General features: G+C 44.3%; 1 protein-coding gene across 1 annotated transcript in view; it reads left to right on the top strand.

Annotated features, from left to right (window-relative positions):
- Scaf8 (SR-related CTD associated factor 8) overlaps window positions 1-26061 on the top strand; it is a 230736-nt gene that overhangs the window by 192528 nt on the left and 12147 nt on the right. The window contains exon 21 of the transcript XR_003847254.1: window positions 8089-8176. The gene's annotated coding sequence lies outside the window, so the exon portion shown is untranslated. The remainder of the gene's footprint in view (window positions 1-8088; window positions 8177-26061) is intronic.

Raw genomic sequence — 26061 nt, 5'->3', positions numbered from 1 at the left:
TACTTTAAAACCTTGTGGATTTTGCTCACATGCTTCAGGGGAAAAGGCTCCAAAATGTTGCAGCCCAGAATTTCGGTTTGGCTTGCCGTTGGCTGCAAACTGCTGTGGCTGGGGTTTCTAAACCGTCTTGGTGTTTCTCAGCAGGCTTAAAACTCAACTTGGAGGATGCGGGAGGCCCTGCAGAATGTGTCAGAGCCCAGCATCTTTCTGGATGCCGCACTGCCAAGGGCTAATAAGAGGGAAAGAATCCTTGTTGATTTCAGGGCAGCAAATTTGACTTCTCCTTATGGACAAGCTCCAGATCCTCGGTCTCCTGGGAAGTAGTTGCCAAACTTCAGCCTGGAATGGAGTCTGGTACAGTGCAGTTAGTACATATAGCTCTGTTATTCTCTGCCCTTCATCTAGTGGAAGCATGTCAGCTGCCTCCTCCGAGGTTGTGCATTTATTTTAAAGAATGGCAGAAAGGAAATCTATCGCTTACCGTCTTCCTCTCTCTTTGGGAGTGTTTATTGTGATTGGAGACCATTCTAGTCCACATGGCTGTGGCTTTCCCACCGGCCCTTTGTACTCCTATGTTAAACAGCTCTTGGAGCAAACAAACAGAAAAAGGCCAGTTTTTATTCAGCTGCAGAGGGAGAGAAGTTGGACTCTGGAGAGCTGGAGTTGCAGACCCTGGCTCCGCCCCAGCCATGTGCTTTCTTTTTCCACCCTGGAGCTAGGCCAGGAGGTACAGGGAGGCCTTTGCTAGTGGGGGCTGAGTGCCCAGGCTCCTTATTTCGCAGACAGTGAGACTACTGGCCTTGGCCTGTGGTTTGGTAGCATTTACCTAGAGTTTATCTCAGCTATTTCTGCTGGAAGAAGAAATTCCAAGCTGTTCTGTGCTTGATTAAAACCTAAAAACAGGGCCGAGGGTAAAGTGCTTGCTGCGCAGGCGTGAGGACCCGTGTTTGGATCCCCAGCACCCATGTTGGGCACTGCAGCATTGATCTTCAGCCCCAGCACTGGAGAGACAGACGTAAGTGAGTCCAGGGACCTGCTCACCAGGCAGCCTAGCCAAATCAGTTAACATTGTGTTCAATGAGAAACCCTGCCTCAAAAGTAAGATAGAAAACAATTGAGGAAGGCCTCTTGATGTAGACCTATGATCTCTACATTTGACGAATGTACTCCCACACATGCATTCACCACACACACACACACACACACACACACACACACACACACACCTAAAAGCAAGCAAGCAAACTAAAGATGTGCATTTATACACTATATTTTTTAAAAAGATCTATTTTCATTATTTATTTTTATTTTGTGTGTATGGGTGTTTTGCCTGCATATATGTAAGTGCACCCATGTCAATGTAAAGCCTGCAGAAGCCAGAAGAGGGCATTAGATTCCCTGGAACTGGGGTTACAGATAGGTGTTTAGCTGCCATGTGGGTGCTAGGAATCGAACTTGGATCCTCTGGAAGAGCTCTTAACCACTGAGCCATCCCTCCAGTCCCTATTTTCATCTTTTTAATTATGTGTCCGTGTGTGGGTATGTACACGTGGGTGCAAGTGACTTCGGGGTTCAGAAGAGGGTGTCATATCCCCTGGAGCTGGAGTTATAAGTGGTTGTGAGCCACCCAATGTGGCTCACAGTCCTCTACAAGAGCAGTACCTGCTCCTAACCATGGAGCCACCTCTCCAGCCTCCAGACACCAGATTTTCAAGTTAGTTCTGAAGGTATAGGATCTCTGTCTGTTGGTACAGTGGGTTACATACACCTGCTATCCAAGACGCTATGAGCACTTGCTTATGGAGGAGGAGGAGGAGAGCGTCTGAGGCTGCCTGGGGTTAACAGAGCTCACAGACAGTGTGCACCATGCCCCTCCACTCGCAGCCTCCCTTTGCCACATGAGGGAAAGTGAGCTTATTCAGTTCTCTTTGAAATACCAGGCCTGCAAATGCCAAGTGACCAATCACTGTATTGTTGGTCCCTTACTTCAAAGAAATGATTTCTTCCTGTAAATCCCCCTAGTTTAGGAGAAAACCCCAGAAATACAGAAAGCTATGCCAAGAGTATACCTTAATGCATTGCTACAGGTGAATTCCATCCAAGCCAATCCAGGAAACAGCTCATGCTGCTGTCCCAGAAACCAGTCCCTGTGCCCGCCCCGGCACCAGCCCCTCTGTGCTTAAACAGCCATACCTGTCACTTCCTGTGTTTTCTTTTTAACAATCTTAGCACGCCACTGTGCAGCCATGCATTTGAAAGAGAGATGGCCCAGCTGGTAGAGGCACTTGCCACCAAAATCTGAATCCAACCCCTGGGACCCACATGGTGGAAGGACCTAAGTCCTGGTTCCTGCCTCCTGGCCTCCCTGCCTCCCTCCCCGTATTCCTGTTCTTGAGTAATGGTGAGGTGGAGGATCCATTCCAGCTGGTGCTTTGTAGGCCTTCTGGCATGCTCAGTTGGAACAATTAGGGATAGACTTGGACTTCCGTCTTCTTGAGGTTTTTATCTCCTCTTCTGAATTCTTGCTCCACCCAATAAATACAGAGCTGGTGTCAGGGAGCCACTCTGGTTTAATAGATGGCCAGCCCTCAGTCCTAGGCTGAAGGAAAAGGGAAACTCTAACTCTTGTTTCCCATACAAATAAATAAATGTAATAAAAAATAAAATAAAGAAAAAAATATCTAATGGGGCCAAGGGTATAACTCGGTAGTCAGGTAGCTGTTCAGCATGTGTGAGGTCCTTGACTGAACCCTCAGTACCAAAATAAATAAAAATATTTATGATATCCTTTCATCTCTTTTTAGTACTGTGAATACTTTCCGAACCCTCTTCTTGTACTTTATCTGTTGAAAAACCTGTAGATAAAACTTGGACATATTTAAGCTAAATTCTGTCAACTGATAGAATCACCTTAGTGACCCTGTCTTGTGTTACCTACAATTTTGAGACTTAAAAAAAAAAAAAAACATAATGTTTAGCATCAAGCTTTGAATGAGATAGGAAAGCTTAAAACAGAAATCATTTTAAAGGTTAAGAAGGAAATGAACTGCTTTGGAAATGTAGATGGACAGCAAAATGATGCTGTTTTGCAAGCATTCAGAAAAAGCTTTCCAGTCTAGACCATTGATTCTGTGATCACAATAAATACAATGTCACCTTCCATGTTATTATTTTCTGGATAAAGGGTAGAAAACAATTTGTAGCTCCATAAGAAGCCACAAAATAATAACCACAGTCATGAGCAAGCTTAGAGTTGGCAGTAAGGGCTTTAGTGTCATTGTGGTCTGTTGTGAGACCTGGGCATGTCTTTAATGTCTCTTCTTCCTTAAGTTGAAGATTCTAGGACCAATTTAGTATCCAAAGCCCATTTTCACTCTGGCTATGAAAGACAAGTTTATATTTAATTCTCCATTGTATTTCCCTTGAATCTGTTACCTGAATTTGAGTCCTTGGTTTAAAAATACAGATATGTGGGCTGTGTGTGGTGGGGCACACCTGTAATCAAATCACTTGGGAGACTGAGGACTGAGGATTGTGAGTGTGAGGCTCATCTGTGCTGTATAGAGAGACTCTTTAAATAATGAATAAATAGGGCTGGAGAGATGGCTCAGTGGTTAAGAACACTGACTGTTCTTGCAGAAGACCCAGGTTTGAATCCCAGCAGCCACATGGCAGCTAACAACTGTCTGTAACTCCAGTTCCAGGGGACCTGATAGCCTCTTCTGTCCTCCGCGGGCATTGCATGACGTGGGTGCAATTACCTACATGCAGGCATAACACTCATACACATAAAATAAAAATAATAAATATTTAAAAAAGAATAAATAAACAAGTAATAAAATGTGTGAAAATTACATACTCAAAAAATAATGCTGGGCATGGTGGCACATGCCTTAATCTCAGCACTCAGGATGCAGAAACAGGCAGATCTCTATGAATCAAGGCTAGCTTGATCTACATAGTTCCAGGCTAGCAGTGGCTTCAGGGAGACCCTGTCTCAAAGACCAAGCAAACAAACAAACAAAATAATCAAGTGCAGTTTTATCCCCTATATGCACTAATGCTTTTAAATTTTCACATGATAATTTGTTACTATAGATACTAATTACAAAAATGGTGAGTACTTCCAGACTACCTTTTTGTTCAGGAAGTATTTTCACACAAACTATCCATTTGCTTCTTTTTTATAAAAGATTATTTTTACTTTAAAAATTATGCGTATGCTGGGCGTGGTGGTGCATACCTTTAATCTCAGCACTTGGGAGGCAGAGGCAGAGGCAGGCAGATCCCTGTGAGTTCAAGGCCAACCTGGTCCACATAGTGAGTTCCAGGACAGCTGGGGCTATAGGGAGACCCTGTCTCAAAAAGACCAGAAAAAAAAAAATTATGTGTACATGTGTGTGTCTGGGTGTGGGTTTGTATACATGAGTGCAGTGCCTGAGGAGGCCAGAAGAGGGTGTCTTATTCCTAGGAGCTAGAGTTACAGGTGGTTGTGAGCCACCTGACATGGGTGCTGGGAATTGAACCCAGGGCCTCTGCAAGAGCAGTCTGTGCTCTTAACTTCTGAGCCATCTCTCCAGCTCCTCCATTTGCTTCTTAATAGAATACTTTTAAAAAATACATGCCTTGGGGACTGGAGAGATGGCTTGGTGGTTAAGAACACAGACTGCTCTTGCAGAGGACCCAGGTTTGGTTCCTAGCACCCACAAGACAACTAACAACTGTCCATAACTCCAGTTCCAGGGGATCCAATTCCCTCTTCTGACCTCTGCAGGTATTGCACAACACATGTGCACTTACACATATGCAGGCAATATGCTCATACACATATAGTAAAAATAATGAATAAAATATTTTTTAAAAATACATGCCTTACCTTTGGACATCAGCTAATGTTCTCTCCTTTGGTAACCTGTAGTGAAGGAAGACTTGCTAGTGGCTTTGTTATTTTTGCTGTATCACACATGGTAGGCACAGGAACACAGAATGTGAACATCGAGGTTTTTTGTGTGTTTCTGTAGCTGCTTGTTTTGTATAGGATCCAGTTCTTGTCAGGTCTACACATCTGCCTAGACAAAGATTAGATTCGATAGTGGATAAGATAATTAATCTTGCTGTCATCTCATGTCATTGCTTAACAGGTAGATGCGCAATTACTAGGTCACCAAAATAGCACACTGACCCCTGCCTCATCATTGCAAACCCCACATCGGGAGGAATTAGCATGGTGGCACGAGCTTGGTCTCTAGGTGGACCTTGTTTCTCTAGCCATGAGTCCGTATTCAGAAACCTGAGTGGGGTTATTAATCCTCAGCTTGTAAACATGATAGCCAAAGCATGTCTGAAGAAGTTTCATAACAGAAAACTTAGCCCCTATTTTATCCTGAAAAGGATCGCAATAACATGTCATCCTGAAGGAGGCTGTGCTTAGGAATTACGGTCATTTGAAGAGCTGAGCTTGAATCTGGCTCCCTGCCTCCTCCCACACAGCCCACGGACTCCTGGCTCTCCTGCTCTTGAGTAACGGTGAGATGGAGGAGCCATTCAAACCAGTGCTTTATAGGCCTTCTGGCAGCATCCTAGTTCTAACAATTAGGGATAGACTTGGGCTTCCGTCCTCTTGAGGTTTTTATCTCCTCTTCTGGATCCTTGTTCCATCCCACAAATACAGAGCTGGTGTCATGGAGCCATTCTGTGGCTTGGTAGGTGGCCAGTGCTCAGTCCTAGGCTGAAGGAAAAGGGAAACACCAACCCTGTGTTCCTGACTTACCCCTGAAACTTCCCCCAGAGCTTCTCAGGCTCCTAATTCTGAGCATTTGATTTGAGCGTTTCATCCTTAAGAAACTTCACTTGGGAGGAACAAACTGTAGCTGGCAGATTTGTTCTGGAACTCCCTGTCTGTTCATCCCCCTGCAGACACTGGCTCCTCTGCACTCACTGTTTTATATGAACCTCTAAGAGAACAGTGGTCACCTTGTTCTGAAAGTCAGTGGCCTTCACACTTCTTTCTAACATGACCCTGCCAAAGCAAATACATCTTATACTGCAAAGCAGTTCGAACAGATTGATGAGTGATAGAGAAATTTAGACACATATCCATGCGAATTTTCTTACCTTTACTATCAACATACCTTCCTCTAGTCTCTATTGTTCTGTTTATTTGTACATTCATCTGTTTTATTTTTATTTTTTAATATTTACTATTTTTATTTCATTTTATGTGTACGAGTGCATTGCCTGCATGTATGTAATTGCACCCTTGAAGTGCAGTACCCGTGGAGGTCAGAAGAGGGCGTTGGATTCCCCGGAACTGGAGTTACCAATAGCCGTTAGCCACCATGTGGGTGCAGGGAACTGAACCCAGGTCCTCTGCAAGAGCAGCCAGTGCTCCTAACTGCTGAGCCATCTCTGCAGCCCTATTTTTATTTTTCATAGTGCAGGATGGCCTGGAACTTGGGATCTGCCTGTCTTGTTTTCCCAAGTTCTTGGATACCATATGCTACCACCCACCTCAGGTGGGCCTGGAGGAAAAGGTCTATAATCTCAGCTGCTTCCCAGGGAAGTTGAGGCAGGAAGATTGTAAATTCAAGGTCTGTCTTGTGTTATGTTAACAGAGTTTGTTCAAGTCCACACTGGGTAACTTAGTGAGACCCTGTCTCAAAATAAAACAGGGCTGGGGCTATATAGTTCAGTGGTAGACTACTTGCCTAATACGTACAAGGCTGTAGATTCAATACCTAGTACTGTGGGTAGGAGACACGAAGGAAAAGGAAGAAAAGAAAAACCCACTTAAGGGAGTGTCTTGTCCTTCTAACGTGTGGAAAATTGGGGTTTGAACAACACAGATGTATTTAAGCCATCGAACTCCTCTGGCCCACCCATGCTACATTGTGAATTCACCGGAGACAGAAAATGTGCTAATTGTTCCTCTGTGTACACAGCACCTATCTTGGTGACTACCATGCAGCAGATCCTCGGGTACATGAGAGCTGAGCCAAAGAGCACAGCGCCTCTGGGCCTTCATGACCCTGTTTGTAAAATGGAGACATGTGGCACATACCTCCTGTGTGACTGAGAGCTGACTGTGAGGTCATGTGTTTAAAGCTTGGAGCTTGGAGCCTGGCTGAACAGATGCTCAGTTAATACACATTTTGTCTGGTTTTCTCTGGCCAGCTTTCTTTGATGGGTTCCACACTGCGGTGTCTCTAGGTGTGATGAGAGGTTTGAACTCCATTAGCCGAAGGTCACAAGCTCAGCACTAAGATTTTCCAAGGTGCAGAGGAGCCAGGAAGGACACAATGTCTTTCTTTGGGAACATCATTTCTTCCCAGAGCTTAGCGAAATCAACCTCTGTCTAAACATATGGGACCATACTGAAGACTGTCTTTTTTGTCACCCCCTGGTGGGACTCTATGGAAACCTGCATTTATTATCAGAAGTTCATTGCAAAAATGAAAATGACTTCCATATTTAGAAAGATTGTTTTAAATCAACATGCACTCAGAGTGGTTTTGTAAATCAAAAGCCTTCATAAAAGCTATTATTTCAACCTAAGTTAAGGGTGATTTAGCAGGAAGAGCACTGGCTTCTAACTCTGACTTGACCAGTAGCTGGTTGCTAGGTCGTGCTAGACTCTCTGGAACTTGTTCCTTTTCTTATCCATAAGGTATCCCAGCCAGCTCCAAAATTCTGCACTCCCAAGTATGGATTTTGGGTGCCCTTCATTTTACATTCACTAGAACACATTCAACAAAGAGGTAACTTCCCAACAGAAGCTTTTTTCTGCTGCAGTCTCAACCAACCTTCAACCCTCAACCTTGGCTTTCTAGAACCATCTCTAGCTCACCATCAGTAGAACGATAAATGGTGTTTTCATTGACCTTGAATGAAAGGCAGGGAAGAAGTGGGCCAGCTGTTACCTAAATACATGAAGCCCCTGAAACCAAGCTTCTGCGTGTATCATCACAGAGGTTTGTTCTTAATTGAACTTCATCTTGTCTATGAAATGTGAGCATTGCATTTAAGGCCATGTGAATCCACAGTTCACCTATGAGTAATTTAACAAGCCTGTTTGTTGTTTTCTCCTAGGACAGAATGACCCAGAAGACTGTGGAGCTTCTAGGCTTCTAGGGGAATGTGAAGTCTTTCATCTTTAGCAATCTGGTTGAAGTCGAAGGTGAGTATTGAACGTGAATTCTCTTTGCCTCTGTGTCCTTAGGAGTTCTTAATGAATAGGCTGTCCTGTAGGTAGCTGAGTCACACCTGCATCAGATCTACTGTACTATTTATTATTTTTGTCATTTCTGTGACCAAATACCTCACAAAGCAATTTAAGGGAGGAAAGGCTTATTTTGGCTCATGGTTTGAGGGGACAGTCCACAGTGGTGAGGAAGACATGGTGGCAGGCAGCCCCTTGGAGGTGCAGGTGTGCGCTGGGACCCCTCACCACCTCCTCTACTGTCAGAACAAGAAGCAAAGCCAGATGATCAGAAGCAAGGCAAGGCGATGACCTTCAAGGGCCACCCCCAGTGACCCACTGTTTCCAGCTAGGCTCTGCCTCCAAGGTTCTACAACCTCCCAAAACGTCACCACCAGCTGGGTTCCAGGTGTTCAAAGACATGTATGTGCCTTTGGGACACATTTCACATATAAACCGTAATACCCACTAAGTCCCTCCAGCTTTGAAGCTTGGTGTGGTGAAGCTGTCCCTGCAGTTTGTAGCCAGCATGCCTATGGCCTGGAATTGCTCCTTGCTCTTCTTGGCACTGGGCCTCTGGATTCTGATAGAAAGAATGCTGCATTACAAAGGGACTCAACCTGAAAGGCCAAGCTTCTGTGAGAACATTTCAGAAAGAACCACCTTTCTAGGGACTGGGAATATAGCTCAGCTGGTAGAGTGCTTGCCTAGCATACATGAAGCCTGGGGTTCAATTCCCCAGCATCGGATAGAACCAGGTATGATGGCACATGCCTAGCGCTGGGGAGGTGGAGGCAGGAGTTCAAGGTCATCCTCCACTACACAGAGAGTTTGAAGTAAGCCTGTGCTACATAAGACCCTGTCTCAAAACAAGAGGGGGTGCTCAGCTTTTGTACAATGGAGGGGCTGTCACATCAACACTGCACAGAGAGAAGAGAAGCTGGCGGGCGACACTATCTCATGACTGGCTCATTTGTTCTCTGTGGTCGTCATGTTCTCTGTGGTCCCAAGGACATTTGTCTTCTGGTTAGTCACCATGTCCCCCTGTAACTTCACCACTTTCCACCTAAAAGAAATGTATGTATAATCATGCCACATCCCCATGTGCCCTGAAGGACCCCCAACTCATGCAGTACACAATTCAGTGTCCCTGTGCGGCTCTCAAGGCTCCTGTGGCTCCAGCCACACATCCCCTCCGCCTTCTAGCTTGCTGTCCCTTCCTTACCCTTGGGCTGTGCCCTTGCTGTCTGGCATGCCGTCTGCCTTCCTGATCATCCACATCGCCACACCCAGCACTTGTGTCAGTCTTCCTGGGACCCACTGCACAGGCTGCGCTCAACGTGCACACATTAGAGCTTTGCTTCCTCCATGCTTGCTGCTCTAGGCACTCTGCTCAGCAGTTTCTTTCTACTCCTCCCTCCCCGCAGTACTGAGGATTGAGCCCAAGGCCTTGCATGCTAAGCAATGGCTCTGCCTTTAAGCTCCATCCTCAGCCTTCTTTTCACTTCTTTAGAGACAGAGCACCCACCAAGTTGCCCAGTTTGCCTTGAACTTTGCCTCCTGCCTTTAGCCTAAGTGGCTGGGATCACAGGCCTGTATCTCACCAGGTCTGCCTCCCTGTTTGTTTGTTTTTGTGTTTGTTTGTTTGTTTGTTTTGTTTTGTTTTGGTCTTTTTGAGACAGGGTCTCCCTGTAGCCCCAGCTGTCCTGGAACTCGGTATGTAGACCAGGCTGGCCTTGAACTCACAGAGATCCGCCTGCCTCTGCCTCGTGAGTGATGGGACTAAAGGTGCATGTCACCACGCCTGGCTCTGACTCCCTTGTTTTTATGGCCGGAATGTAGTCAAAGGCTTCTTTCTCTGCAGAGTCAAATCCTAGTTCTGTGGTTTAGTGACAGGTGATGTCAGACGTCAGTTTCCTCATCTCTAAAATGGAGTGATGAAGATGCTCACAGCCAGGGTTTGTGGTGTGTGGAGAGTTGGGTATGAAGCCTTGGGACCAGTGTCAGGCTCACAGTAAGGCCTTTGCTAGGTATGATCTATCGATGCACCACAGGAAAGCTTACGTAGAATGAAGCCTCACACTTTGACTTGAGGAGCAGAGCCACACAACTTGAAGTAGAAATTTGTAACTGGTGGATGTCTTCTGGAAGTTTATCTGCTGAGGGAAGTTGGGGGTAAACATAATATCTTGTGACAATAAGTTACAATATCTTTACAATAGAGTCTCCAGGCCAGGAAGACATCATCACCCTTGTAAGCTTGCTGGTTCTTTGGAGGCTCCCGTACATCACTATAGTATAAATTCCTTTAAGGTCCCCATTTCTATAGCTCTGCAGTGTCCACGCTATGTGACTACAGCGGCAGAGGATCTCCGGCTTTCTCCAGAGTGGATGGATGTGCAGTGCATATACCTCTGTGATTCCATCTCCTCTGACTCAGAGCATGTTAGTCAGTGTCCCTCAACTCATGACCAATGAAAACACAGTCCATGGATGTAAACAGACGTGGTCTTAAGCAGGCCAGTGTGTTCTCTGTAACACCCCCCCCCAACATACAAGCAGCAGGAGCACCCTGCCTGGGCAGGGCTACCCGTTAAAGGAAAGAAGTAGAGCCTTGAGACCAGCCGCAGCCCCAGGAGTCCCAGAAAGGCTCTGTGCTCAGAACCCCCCACCCCCCGCCTATTTCTCTCCATGTGCTCCATGGCAGTGGACATCACCCTAGACTGCCTCTTTCTCCAGGACTCAGACACTATGGAGGTGAAGAACCCAGCTTTCTAGACATCTATTTGTAAATGTCTGTCTCCTGGAGAAATGTGGCATGCCTTTCCATGTGAGAGCTTTGACAAGTGCTCAGGGTTAAAGACCATCTTTACTCCCAGAACTCCATCTTTCTCATAGGTACAAAAGCTTCCTCCAGAGGGAGGTCTGCAGGCAGTCACCGCTTCCGTTGATGCCTCATCCACAGCTGCAGCCTAGCTCTGTCCACACCATGCAGCAGCAGATGATAGCTTTCTTTAAGAAATACCACAGGAGGCTGGTAGGGTAGCTCAGTGGTAGGTGCTTAGCATGTCCAAGGCTCTATATTCCAAATCTGGTACAAAAATAAATTAAATAAAATAAATAAACAAATGATTTCAAGCAAAGTGGGGTTCAAGCTTGGTTTTCTGCTCCTGTGAAGGGCTCTGATTTCCTGTGTGATGCTCCACAGATAAATTCACTGTGAAAATTCTCACATCAAGAGGATTAAGTTTGTGTGGAATTTCACAGCCTGTGCCCACAGTCTAGCATTAGGAGACTGTTGTGTTTGGATAAGAAAGAGAATTCTCAAAGCTGACTTCCTTCCTGGATGGTTCCCCCTTCTATTACTTCCTCATTGTATTAGCAGCTGCCTAAGGATCCAAGATAAACCATTTTCCCAGGCCTGTGGAGAGGCTATAGCTCAGCCTGTTGCTCTTTCATTGCTGTATTATTAGGACCAGCCTCCTGATTTACACTGTAAAACTGTAGAGTAAACACATGGGCTTATATTTGCTTAAATTTGCATGTGCAACAATCTCACCCTGTACACATGTATACACACACACACACACACCTATTTTTTGTTAACCCTGTGCATTCTGACAGAGCTTTGGGAACCATTCACTCAGGGGTAGATGGATCCCTTTGTGTTGAGGTACATGCCTTACTACAGCCCACCTGGGCCTTCTTCCACTCACCTTAACATATGTGCCAAGGGAGAGGCCAATATGTAAGCAAGTGCCAAGGTCTGCACCGCCTTATAAGCACATACACATAGGCATTCTCTCCTACAACATCCTGAGTACCCCCTGCCCCGCCTCCAGCTGGACAGAAACTCACAGACTTAAGGTTGTGCAAAGGACTCCTCAAAGCACATTGGGCATCTGCATAGAGAGTTCAATTGCAGAAGAGACTGTGTAAAGCACTCCAGAGTAATGTCTGATGGCCCTTACCTTCATCTCTATACCTTACTCTTTCTATTGCCCCTTTGCCAAGACCTATTCTATGACCCTCTGTTTCTCCCATATGTCTTTGTGGCATCCCTTATCCTTGGCAGAGATCCCACATGGGAAATCCTTCCTGTGGATGCCACCAAGTTGTATTTATTCAGAAGTCTGTGTTGGAGCTGGACTTGGCGTATGCCTATAATCCCAGCTCTGGAGAGGCTGAGGCAGGAGGTTTAGGAGTTAAAGTGCAGCCTCAGCTACGTAGTGAGTTGGAGGCCGACCTGAGCTTCCTGGTCTGCAAGAAATGCTGCTTCAAAAGAATGAAAAGGGGAACAAGAAGCCTGTGCTGCGGTGAGGATGCTGAGCCATCCAAACTGCCTCCTCCCACACCATAGTCAGTGGAATTCGTGAGTCTGTAAGACCATCTATGTCGGAGACAGGAGCCAGTCCTGAACAGCATCCTTCCCTTTGTCATACTTGATACCAGTGGCTCAGCATTAGCCTGAAGCAGGGATTGATACTATAACATCTGATTCCATGAATAAAAGGAGGACTTTAGGGCTGGAGGTGCTAATCAGTGGCAACAGCACTTGCCTAGCATGGTGAGGACTTGGGTTTAATCAGCACCAAACACACACACGCATGTGCACACACATACACGTCTAGAAAAAGATAATTATAGAAACCAAATGACTGGCCACTGAAGAAATTATCAGTTATTGTTGCTTTTCATTAAAATGTGCAAAGCAGCTTCCAAAATTACCAACTTTATGGCTTACTCTCTCCAGAGTCTGGCTTGTTCTACATGCTCCATCTAGCAGATGATAGTACCTGTCTGCATTAAGTAGCCTGGCCCATCTGTGGTTCTGAAGATGTTTGTAGGCATTGATGTGCACATTTGGCTATGGATTTATTTCCACATTTGTCAGATGGATATCAAACCTGAGCAAAGGTCAAATACGGCGGGGTGGTGTCTCCCAGGTGTCAGAGATCCACTGAAAGGGTGGACAACTTCAGTCACCTTCCAGATATGACATTTGAGAGATACCAGATGTCACACCTCTTGTGGATAAGCCTCTGATACTGATGCCCAGATGAAGTTCAACTTCTTGCCACCATTTATTTCTCTTCAGATCTTTGGACATAAATATATCAAGTCAGATGTAGTGGCACATAACTGCAAAATGCGTCAGGAGGATGAGGAGTTCAAAGTCAACCTGGAGTACAAAATGAGACCTTGCTTCAACAAACGAACAAATAAATGTACATGTTGGGAGAAATGTCCAATTTCCAGTCATTGTATTGTCTTGGCTTTATAAAATTAGGATCATCATAATTCTCTGTCAGACTCACCCCACAAAAAACTCACAACATACGAGCCTCTGGGAGGTTCTGGGATGGGACTGAAACATTGTTCCCTCCTTGCTTCCTATCTTACCACACCAGTGCCACTTACCAGCTTAGCATATTTAAGTTCTAACAGGGAACTTTCTGGGGTTTCTCATGGAGGGGAAAGCTTACATAATGAGCCTTATTGCCCCAAATCCGTGGTTTTCCAACTGTCCTCACAGGATCAGTTCTACCATCTTTATCTTGGATAGGGTTAGAGGTATCTCTTCCCACTTCTTGGATGGAAAAGCAGAATCTCAGTCATATTCTTTCTTTCAATTCCTATGCCAACAGCTCTCTGAATTTCTCTTTTTCCTTTGTGGCAACTCTTTTTTTAAAAAAATGTGTATTATTTTTATTTCATGTGTATGAAGTGTATTGCCTGCATGTATGTAAGTGTACCAATACTGTGCAATGCCCTCAGAGGCCAGAGGATGGCATTGGATCCCTGGAACTGGAGTTACAGACAGTTGTTAGCATCCATGTGGGTGCTAGAATTTGAACCTAGGTCCATGCTCTTAACCACTGAGCCATCTCTCTAGCTCCTCTTTGTGATAGCTCTTAACACTTACCTCCACCACTGCTCCTCAAGCATTTCCCCCTGGAGCTTTTGAGCCATCCATTAGCAAAGTTATTTCCAATATGCTCTAGTTTTCTCAAAGTGTTTAAAGGAGATAAAATCCACTCCCTCACTTCTCCCTTTTCTTTTTACCTCTTCCTTCCACCCTTCTCTTCCTTCCTTTTAGTTTATTTTTATTTGGTTTTGAGAGGGTCTCACCCTAGTTCAGGCTGGCCTGGAACTCACTGTTGCTCAGCCTGGTCTTGACCTCACTATGTAGCTCAGACTGACTTTGAACTTGCAACAGTCTTCCTGTTTTGGCAGTGCTGGGATTCTGTGTGTGAATCACCACACCCAACTTCACTCTCTAAATGTTAGATTGCTTATATGTCATGTATATATGAGCTGGAGGCTCAAATAGATGAGTCCACGTAGATACAGAGGCTGGAGAGATGGCTCAGCAGTTAAGAACACTGGCTGTTCTTGCAGAAGACCCGGGTTCAAATCCCAGTACCCACATGGCAGCTAACAAGTGTCCATAACTCCCGTTCCAGGGGATCCGACAGCCTCTTCTGTTCTCCACGGGCATTGCACAACATGGGTGCTCTTACCTACATGCAGGTATAACACTCATACACATAAAATAAAAGTAATAAATTTTAAAAAATTAAAAAAATAAAAGTAGATACAGATATCTTCTTCCTATTTCCTAGCGGGTACTTTGGACAGGCCTGGGAAGATACGCCCACCACCGAACCCAGGGACCAAGATGATGACGACGGTCCCATAGCCCTGATCACCGCCAGGCTTCTACTTTTCTTTCGCATCTAGCGAAGTGCCTGTTTCATCTTTGTAATATAAGCAGTGATTCCTTTTCCTCCGTTCTTCAGAAGCCTTTGGTGGGATGGACACTTAGGAGAGGACAAACCCATCTCCCAGGTGACCTGCAGGCAACTGCAGTCCCAGCCTACCCTTTGCTCCAGGCCTTTGTCCCTCCCGCAGCCTTCCTCCTCTTCCCTGAACATCCTCGCTCATCGACTTCTGCACGTTCCGGTTGCCCGTCTCATGCTTGTGTCTTGAGCTTTGGCACACGGCCACTCAGCACCCTCTTGGGAACCTCTTACCTCCTCAGCTGGATTCTGAGTCCCATGAGAACATAGTCCAGCGTTCTTCTTCATAACCGCTTCTTCTTAACCTCTGGGAAAACAGCCTAGACTTTGGACCAGACCCCTCCCCATCACTTCAGTGCTCCTTCATCCTCTTTTCAGCCACAGAGGCCTCAGAAGCTCGAGTGTAGTCTGACTTGTGGATGGCATGTGCCCACAGGGACTTAGTGTGTTTGTGGCTGGCAGCTTAACACTGCTGAGTTCCTCTCAGGCTCAGTTACTGCAGCTGGGACTTCTCTGAAGTGGATAACATATTCTTTAAAGATTTGATAGAAGAGCCAACTGTTTATTGAAAATACGCTTTTGACTGCCAACATGGGTTACCTTAAATGAATGACTATATGAACTGGATTCATGAACAAAGTGTCCCAGCTCTTTAGCGCCCAATAGGGCTCAGGATGTGCACATACATCAGATGACAGCCCCTTGGATGGAGCACTTGGCTCCTCACCAACCATCAGTCGATGCACCTATTCACAGGAGGCAGAGTCAGGATGCTGAGGACACTCAGGAACAGGTGACTCTGAAATACTGAACAGATCACGAGGGTGGAGGTTCTTCCACGTCTTCTCAAATTCCCCTTTTAAACTCAACAGCAAATGCTGACTTGGGAACTAGAAAACAGAGGATCAAAATGAAGATCTCAGCTCCCTTCTGGACTTTAAACTTTATGGCTCTTTCTCTTGAATGTACTCATTCAGTTCACACAGGGGCATCTACAAGGACCAGACCATTACTGGATGGACAACCTTTAAGGCTCCTTTAACTGAGGTGCAGATGTAGCAGCACACACATGCACACACATGCACAAAGACCCATTAACTGAAACACATCTTCTTTGTGAAATAAATGGTTATGGACTGCAAGTTAATTTCTTGGTGCACTGTAGAAGGGATTGTCTAGGAAACTGAGTTGTTTAAAATTTAAATGTTTTTCTTTCCTGTTTACATGTTAAACTTGGCAGGGGTGGTGAATGTCATAACTGTGTTGAGTCCAAAAGTCATTTTCACATATTTCCAGTACAATATGGGATAAGGTCTTCCCAACCTCTGTGGGTGTTAAGTGGTGACTGAGGGTGACTGGTTCCTAGAGGTGACAGTATACACCCTGTGCAGGTTACTCTGGGTGGTATATTTCAAATTAAAGCGTCATTCTCACTAACCTAGTGAGACATAGTTACTAAATTTTCTCTTGTGCATGTGTGTGTATTCATTCATGCATTTGATGTGCACATCTGTGTGGATGTACGTGTGTATTTTTTTTTCATAACTTACCTGCATCTTTTACTTGGAGAGCAAGGACTGAGTTGGAGAAAGTGAGGCAGGGGAAAGACCCATGTTTGCTACAGAAATCTCTGCTAATTCAATATTTCTCTGACATTATTTGATCCTTTAAGTCGTCTAAGAGACCCACAGAAAAAAAGAAGGAAATGGAGAGGGAGAGAGAGAAGGTGCAAAAGAAAGGCGGTCAGAGAGAGCAGAGAGAGAGATGTGTCCTTGCTGCCTCACCAAGCAAAGGTTGACTCAGGACACAGCACATCTTTCCAGCCGCCACCTTCCTCTGTGGCTCTTGGCAAGGGCGGCTGGGACCACGGCAGACGGCACAAGGCGAGGGGTGCAAGTGCTGGCCCTCTTGTTTCTCCTGGACATTTGCTGAGGCCTGGGAAGGGAAGACCCACATTGGTTGCCAAGTCAAGCATTTCCATAGCATGAGTCACAGAGACAGAGCTTTACTGTGTGAATACAAAATAGGAAAGTGAAGGGCAAACTGCCCACCCTGAAAGACAAGTGTCTTCACCATTGTAGGAAGGAATTCCGGATCATGCTCAGCCCAGTCACTCTGTGCTTCTGCTTTGTATGGGCATTGTGTGAACGTCTGGTCATAGATTGTGTTATTCCTCCACAGTTTTCTTTACACTCTGCTTTGAAGCATGCTGGTACAAACCAGTCAGAAGTTTGGAAAGTCTGTGCTCTTCAGTGGTGTTTAATTAAAAGACTCTGGGTCCTGCAGGAACGTGTGGTTCAGAGTAATGGGAAATAGAGGATCCAGAAGTCCAGACTGAGCCCAGGAGGAAAGGCCAGAATCTCTGATGCACTGATTTTTTACTTTCCATCTCCCTGAAGATTCACAGTTGACTCATTCTTAAACATACATACAGTTCCAATAAAGGACTGATCAATTTTATAATTATAGATTTTATATTTTATTGTATTTATATTTTATTATATTTATATTTATGTTTATATTTAAATATTATTATATTTATATTTTTTATTATTTTATAATTATAGATTTTGCTAAGTAGAGGCAATATCCCAATGTCCAAAATGTTTCATAATCCTTTGTATTGGGTTCATTTATAAGCATATTTATTGTACAACTACTGTGTACAAATAAATGTGAGTGCTGGGGTCACAACTGTGAACATGACTTGAGCACCTGGCTCCTTGCCTTATGGAGTGCTTAACTCTGTGTGGTGCCCTTGATCACTGCAGTCGTATGAAGGGTCTTAGAAATGAATTTGAATTTGACTTTCACAAAGTTTCAAATAAGCACCTGTCACCAACATATAATTTATAATTGTATATATTTTTAATTTTTAAAAATAGATATGTGAAAACATAAAAATTCTGCATACTGATAAGATTTCATGTTATATTTTGATACATGTACACATTGCCTGATGTTTAATTCAGGGTTAAGCACATTTAGCTCCTTAAATCTTTATTATTTCCTCTATGGTGAAAACGTCATAATCCTTTCTTCTAGCTTTCTGAAGCATGCCATACATTATTACCACCCTTGTGCACAACAGAACCTCAGAGCTTTTGTTCCTATCTGACTGAAACTCACTCAGTACTGATTGATTGATTCACATTCTCCAACCCCATCTTTTACACCCCCAGCTTCTGGTAACCAGCATTTTACTCTCAATTTCGATGAGATAAACTTGAAAAAATTGTTTTATGTTGTATTTATTTTTATTTTATGTGTATGAATGCTTTGCCGGCATGTATGTAAGTGCACGATGTATGCATTGCCTGTGGAGGTCAGAAGAGGGTGGTGGATCCTCTGGAACTGGAGTTACGGATGGTTGTTAGCAACCACGTGGGTACTGGGAATCAAACCTGGGTCCTCTGCAAGAGCAGCCAGTGCTCTTAACCGCTGAGCCATCTCTCCAGCCCCGAGATAAATATTCTTTAGAGTCTACCACATCCAGGTGAGATCATGTGGTTCTTCTTTTCTGCCTGGTTTATTTTACTCAACATAATGATTGTGTGTGTGTGTGTGTGTGTGTGTGTGTGTGTGTGTTTGGGGTTGGTGGTGTACACTGCATGTGTGGAGACCAGAGGTCAAAATCAGGTGTTTTCCTCAACCCATCTCCACCTTCTATTTTGAGACTGGCTCTCACACTGAACCCTGCACTCATCAGGTGACTAAGATTATCTGGCTAATGAGCTCTGGGGATCCACCTGTCTATACCCTGCCCCCAAGTTAGGGTTACAGATGCACTTGACCACACTAGCTTTTTAATATGGGTGCTAGGGATCTAAACTCAGCTCCTCAAGCGTATGTGGCAGGCATTTTACCAACTGAGCCATCTCCTCAGCCCAATATCATGATCTTCCATCCATGTACCAGACATGACAGGGATTCAGTTCCTTATTTATATCCAAATAGTAGTTTATTATGTACTATCTTTTCTTTATCCATTCATCATTCGATGGACATTTGGGGTTATTTCTATTTCTTGGCTGTTGTGAATAGTGCTTACGTATGTTATGCCTTTAGGTGCTAATTTTAATTATTTTTTTAATCTTCCTTATAATGAATAGAGTTCTTTTTCTTCTGTGGAGTGGTGGTTGAGTTTGTCATCTGTAAGTCCTCCATTTATTTGATAGCTCATTTATTCAACATGTCAGTGTATAGCGTGTGACGGGACAGGGCTAGGTGTTGAGAGTGTGGGAAGGAGTAAACACCTTGGACTTATACGGTTTTCCCTCTACTCACATCAGTATATTTTGCTCAAAACAATCCATTCACAGTTCTAAGCTGACTCCTCATGAAAGGATGATGGTGAAGAAATTTCAAAAACATAAAGGCCAGAAAAGACTAGCTTTTTCTTTTGGAAATATATCTAATTGCTAAATCTCAAACCTCAATTTGAAAGGCAAATGCCACCGGTCGTCACACATTCTGTGACCTACAGTGAGCAAACGGCGGCTTTGCTGTGTTTGAACCTCCCTCGTCTTCCATAGCCAGGAAGACAGGTGGAATGGTTTTGATCTATAGCAATGGAATATTCATGCTCATGACACCTGTCATATGCTAGGTAACAAATGTATGCTGATCTAGCACCCATTTTCCAGGTAACACAGCACCCTGAGTCCTCCCCTATGTCTGTAAATCCCTTTTGGTGAATGGCAGTAGACCTTCAGAGGGTGGCAGGTGAATCACCTTCCTGTAAAAAGAGTATTTCAAACAAAATTTTCTCCTACTTATATTGGAATATTTTCAATGACAGAATTCATGGAAAGGATACTATGTTTTCAAAAACCAGGTGACCCTTCCTTGAGGCGCTGGGTCCCACCTGAGTGTCTTATTTCCTCCAGTTTTGCTCTGAGAAGCCTGCACCTGTGTTCTTGGCTGTGTCTTTTTCTGTATACCTCTTTCTCTTCACCCTCATGCTTAAGCCTATGTTAAAATGTCTTCATTAGGGGCTGGAGAGATGGCTCCGTGGTTGAGAGTGCTGGATGCTCTTGCAGAAGACCTGGGTTCAATCCCTAGAACCTACATGGCAGCTAACAACCAACTATAGCTCCAGTTCCAGGGGATCCAGTGCCCTCTTCCGACCTCCACAGGCATTGCATGACACGTGCAGAAGACCTGGGTTCAATCCCTAGAACCTACATGGCAGCTAACAACCATCTATAGCTCCAGTTCCAGGGGATCCAGTGCCCTCTTCCGACCTCCACGGGCATTGCATGACACAGGCGCACTTAACATATATGCAGGCAGTACACTCATACACATACAATTAAAAGAAATAATAAATAAAAACATTTAAAATGTCTTCATTAAACTCTAACTCTGCTTCACAAAAACAAAACAAAACAAAACGAACAAAACAAAAAACCTCTTTCTTGTTCTGTTAATATGACTTGAGAATTTTTTTTCTTTTGAGACAGAATCTCCCTGTAGCCCCAGCTGGCCTGGAACTCACTATTTGGCCCAGACTGACCTCGATCTCACAGAGATATACCTGCCTCTGCCTCCTGAGTGCTAGGATCAAAGCATGTACTACCATGCCTGGCTTGAGTCAGGAATTTTACACAGGTGACTTCTGTATTTAGGAGTTTCTATTTCTATTTTGGGAGGGTACCTGGATTTACCTTCACCGTTCATTTTACTTTTAGAAAAGAACTCTAATATAAGGTCTCTTTCCTAAACTACTATTCATGTCCTATGTTTTGTTTTGTTTAGTTTTTCTTCTTTTCCTTTTCTATGTTGGGGATCCCATCTAATGATTTGCATATTCCTTTCCACCACTAAGCCACGTCAATTTCCCTGAATGGATTGCTTTTTTTGTTTGGTTTTTAAGACATGGTCTTGTTATATAACCCTGGTTGATCTTAACTATGTAGCTCAGGCTGGCCTGGAACTAGTGCCATCCTCCTCAGTGCCAGAATTATGGGCATCTGCCACCTCACCAGGTCCAAATAGATTTTTAACTTAAGTTTTGCAGATGGATCTCCTTAAAGATGGTGCAACCATTCCTTCCTTTCCCAGGGACGTGCCCAGCAGACTGCCCTTGTTTCTCTAGGTCATGGTGATGTAGTGTTGGGAGGCTTCTCTGTGCCTCAGATGGGAGATGGGCTTCCAGGCCATTCTCTTCTTGTACCCAAGAGATTCCATCGGGTCTTCCACCTGTGCTTCTCCATCACGGGACCTTCTGTGTCACAATTACTAAGTGAAAACACACTGGAAGGCTGACTTTTACTTCATTGTTTGTGTAGAGCTACACCCAAAGAATTTGTAAAGCGCCTTTCATGCTGAGCTAAACCGCATGGGGCATGGAAAGGAGGGAAGGTCTGTCCACAGGAGCCCGTTAGGAACATTTTTCACAGCACTGCAAAAATGCTTATAGGATACAGACCATGTGTCTGTGAGGAAGGACTACTCCTGCTCATACAGCCTCCCTAGATGTGGGAACTCAGTGCTAAGGACACAAGAGCCCATTCACAGTCCACTGGTCTCTCATTACCCCCACACTCTGCATTTCCTGTTTCTGATCCCAGGCCTTCCAGAGCATTTCCTGAGAGATGGAAAGCCTGACTGCTGTCTTCTGGTGCCTTCTTACTACATGGCAAATGGCTAATTTCATACAACTAAGGAAGCTTTTCACAGAGAGACTAAATGATATCGAGGGTAGTAGAAAAACAGATGTGTGGGAAATGCCATGGTATTGGTGCAGATATGTTTGACTTTTATGAATGTTTCTCACCTCTAGAGAGAAATTTGTGGACATCAGGGCACAGTGCTCAGCACCATTTTAAAAGCCTGTGTGGGCCAAGTTATTTTTATGTTGAATAATTGCCTCCTTTAAAATCTTGAGGATTCCCAAAGGTCCATATATATAGTAAGTAACACATAAAGCCTATTTATAATTTTGGAAAATTTGATAATTAAACCCTAGAAATGTTAATATTCTTTACATGTGCACCAGCCACAGGCCAGGAGAACATGCAAACACCTTATGTTTGACCTTAACAACCCATTCCAAGGACCTCATGAAGCCCACCCTGATAGTGCAGGCCTGTAATCCCAGCTACTCAGGAGGCTGAGGCAGGAGGATCTCAAGATCAAGTACTGCCTGAACTATAGAGAGAGTTCAAGGCCAGCCTGGACAACTTAGTGAGACCCTGGCTCAAAACATACAAAAGGGTCTTGGGGTGTAGCTCAGTGTTAGCATGCTTAGATTTAATTCTAAGTACCCCCACAAAAGACCCTCATAAATGATACTAGCCGCACTTTATATATGAGGAAAATGAGAAAAGCTAAGTAACTGGTCCAAAGTCAAACAGCTAGGAAGAAGTTGTCATTCTGTCAGCTCAGTTTGACTCCAGAGCTCATGATCTTAATGAGTTTATGCTGTATTGCCTCACTGAAAATGCTAAATATAGCTGCCTTAATGAATGATTAGCTGTGAAGGTAAAGGATCAGCACTTGCATGGTACTGTATCCAAAGGCTCTAATCTGTTCATCCAGGACAGCACAAAGAAGCTGAATATAGGCAGACTGCTCGTGCCCTGGTTTTCCAGAATTCTCTGTTCCTAATGTTCATTCCTCGTTTTTTGTTTTATTTTGTTTTTGATTTTGTTTTTAAGATAGGGTCTGTTAGCTTCACTGGTCAACTGGACACACTTGGGAATAGGGAACTTCAAATTGAGGAGTTTTCTCCATCGAATTCGCCTGTGGCCATGTTTCTGGGCATTTTTTTTTTTTCTTTTTTTGATTGCTAATCAATGTAGGAAGGCACAGCCCACTGTGGGTGGTGCCATCCCTAGGCTGGTGGGCCTGGGTCATATAAGAGAAGTATCTGAGCAAACCAGGGAAAGCAGGCTAGTTCATGGTGTTCCTCTGTGGTCTCTTCTTCGGTTCTTGCCTCCAGCTTCCTGCCTTGAGTTCCTGTCTTGGCTTCCGTCTTAACCTGTAAGCCAGATAAACCCTTTCCTCCTCAAGATGCTTTTGGTCATGGTGTTTATCACAGCAACAGAAAGCAAACTAGCACAGGGTTTCATGTAGCCCAGGCTGGCCTATGTAGCAAAGAATGACCTTAAACTCTGGATCCTCCTGCCTCTACCTCATAAATTCTGGGATTACAGGCATGAGTCACCATGCCTGGTTTTTGCAGCACTGGGGATTGAACCCAAGGCTTCATGCATGCTATGCAAGCACTTTGCGAAGTGAGCCACACCCCTGATTTCCTTGTCACCATGTTTCCACAGCCACTGAGTCAAAAGCCACACTGATCCCTTTTCTTTAAATAATGGCTACTCCAGGGCTGGTGACTGTAGCTCAGTGATAGAGCCTGTGCTTAGCAGGCTCAAGACCCAGGCTTTGATCCCTCAGCACTGGAAAATAAACAAATGAATAAATATCAAAGACATAACAAAGTAAGAAAATACACAGTGGAACTTGCATTGTGTGATTAAGCTTTAACATCTAACAGAGCTTCCTGTTTCTCCTTCCATGGAGGCTCGCTCTGATGGTAAGTTCACAAAGCATCCCTAAGGTCTTTCTTACTGGGCTGAGTCATACCTTCAGATGGAGGACTGGCATGAGGACATCAGACTGGGCCTGTAGCTGGATGGAAACCAGCAGGCTGGTGGGAAGGGGGCAGATACCCCACCAAACCCCTAGTCTGGACTTGTTTGCTTTCCTCATGGATGGTGGGATCCTAAGTATGAGGGTTATTGGTCCCCCCACCACCACCTCAGCCCCTGCTGTGGTCTGGAGTGGGAGCAGACCACTGCTTATCTTGCTCTAGATTGGAAGTTTCCCCAAGGCAGGACCTGTGGCTTGATGTTGCTGGGTCTTGTGCTGTGCCTAGCTCTGCGTGTCCACCAAGGACTGAAAGGAAGGACAAATGTATGCTGCTTAAGCACAGGGAAGGAGCCAGGGCTTCTGGCTTTCAAGCTCATCCCATTTTCATAAAAATGTCACAATAGAAGAATGTTGCAGCACCGAGGTTTGGAGACTGTGAGCCAAAATTTCAATAAAAGAATGTACAACTGAGGCGGTCTCCAGGAAAGATTTCTTTGCACAAATAAATTGAAAATGTGGCTTGAACAGTTGTTTTTTTTTCTGTTTCCTGCACTACTACATTCAGGTGGCACGAATCAATATCCCTTGCTCCTCTGTTTGGAGCCCTGAACAGGAGCAATGCTGGCATGCCTGCAAGTTCAAGCCAAGCACCACACATGAGCATAACTCTTGGAAAGCAAAACAAAATAACTTGAAAAAATATGCTGGGTGTGGTGGCATACATCTTTAATCCCAGCATTTAAGAGGCAAAGGCAGGCCAGTTTCTGAGTTTGGGGCTAACCTCATTTAAATAGAGAGTTCCAGGCCAGCCAGGGCTACATAGTGAGAGCTTGTTTAAAAAAAAAAAAAAATTGTGGGCATCTGGCGAGATGTTCAGCAGTTAAAAGCACTGACAGCCCTTTTTTTTTCACATTTTTTAAATTTTTATTTTTTAAAATAATTTATTGAGAATTTCATATAGGCATATAAGCATATAAGGTGTTTTGATCAAATCCATGCCCACTCCTTCGCCTCCAAGTCCTCCCATATCTCCGCATCACTTACACTGACTGGTTTGTAGAAGACCTGGGTTTGGTTCCCAGCGACCACATGGCAACTAATACCCATCTATAACTCCAGTTCCAGGGGATCCAGTGCCCTCTCTGGCCTCCACGAACATTGTGTGTACCTGGTGCACTTACATACATGCAGGCAAAACACTCATACACATAAAATAAAAATAAATTTTCAAAAATCTTGGACTAGTTCTTTCGCTTTCTTTAACTTTGGTTGCCTTATCTGCAAGGCAAGAAGGAGAATAGCTTTAATCTCTTTGTGTTGATTCAGAGATTCAGTGAGAGAGCACCAATGAGGTGCTTTACTGTGGTGCCTGGTACACAGTGACAACAGATAAAGGTTAGCCAGCATCCTTGGGACACCCCGGAGGAAATGAACAGTTTGATCCTGGATCTTTCCTTAGTAGGAAAGAAGGCTACAGGTGTCTACCTTCAGCCTGCCTATACCAGGGCTTCTCAGACTGCAGCTCTGTCACCTGGGGCTCCATCTGATTAGGGACTGCTGCCTTGCTCAGGATTAACTGGCCCTGCCACTTCTCCATGTGATGAGTTTGTATAGTCAATCTTTAAGTAACTTAAGCATGACACATTCTTTCATTAAAAGACTGTGTTGGAGAGATGGCTCAGCAGTTAGGAGTACTAACTACTCTTGCAGAGGACCTGGGTTCAACCCCCATGGCAACTAGCAACTGTCTGTAACTCCAGTTCCAGGGGAATCTGACACCCTCTTTTGACCTCCTCGGGCACTGCATGACACAGGCAGGCAATACAATCATACATGTAAATAAAAATAATAAAATATTTTTAAAAGGACTGAGGCAAGCCAGGCTCGTGGTTCACATCTGTAATCTCAACATTCAGGAGGCTGAGGCAGGGAGGATGCTGTAAGCTCAGGACCAGCCTGGGCTACAGAGTCAGACCCTGTCTTAAAGAACAGCAAGCTGAATGTATAATCCAACTCAGAAAATAGAGTCAGGAGGACGAGGAGTTCAGGGTCATTCTTAGCTACATAGTAGGTTCAAGGCCAGTTTGGACTACATGAGACTCTGACTCAAAAAAAAAAACAAAAAAAAACAAATAAAAGATTAAACCCTAACTTCTTACCATTTCCTGTCCACCTTCATCCTCTAAGGAGGCCACAAAGAAAAAAATGTATTGTTACTCATGGGACAGAAGATGCTTTTGAACTATTACATTACTTAAGTTACTATGCCAAAGACGCAGCAGTTTAAAAGACGTGAAAATTCTAGGATCCACATATGAGGGAGAACACACATCGATTTTTTTTTCTGAGTCTATGTTACTTCACATAGCAGAACAGTTTCTAGTTCTATCCATTTACCTGCAAATTTCATGATTTCATCTTTCTTTACTGCTGAGTAAAACTCCATCATATAAATGA

The sequence above is a fragment of the Nannospalax galili genome, unplaced genomic scaffold (genome assembly GCF_000622305.1).
Source record: "Nannospalax galili isolate Female #2095 unplaced genomic scaffold, S.galili_v1.0 scaffold1087, whole genome shotgun sequence".
NCBI classification, from domain to species: domain Eukaryota; kingdom Metazoa; phylum Chordata; class Mammalia; order Rodentia; family Spalacidae; genus Nannospalax; species Nannospalax galili.
The sequence above is the reverse complement of the archived record's forward strand: the minus strand, read 5'-3'. Positions and strand labels throughout refer to the sequence as shown.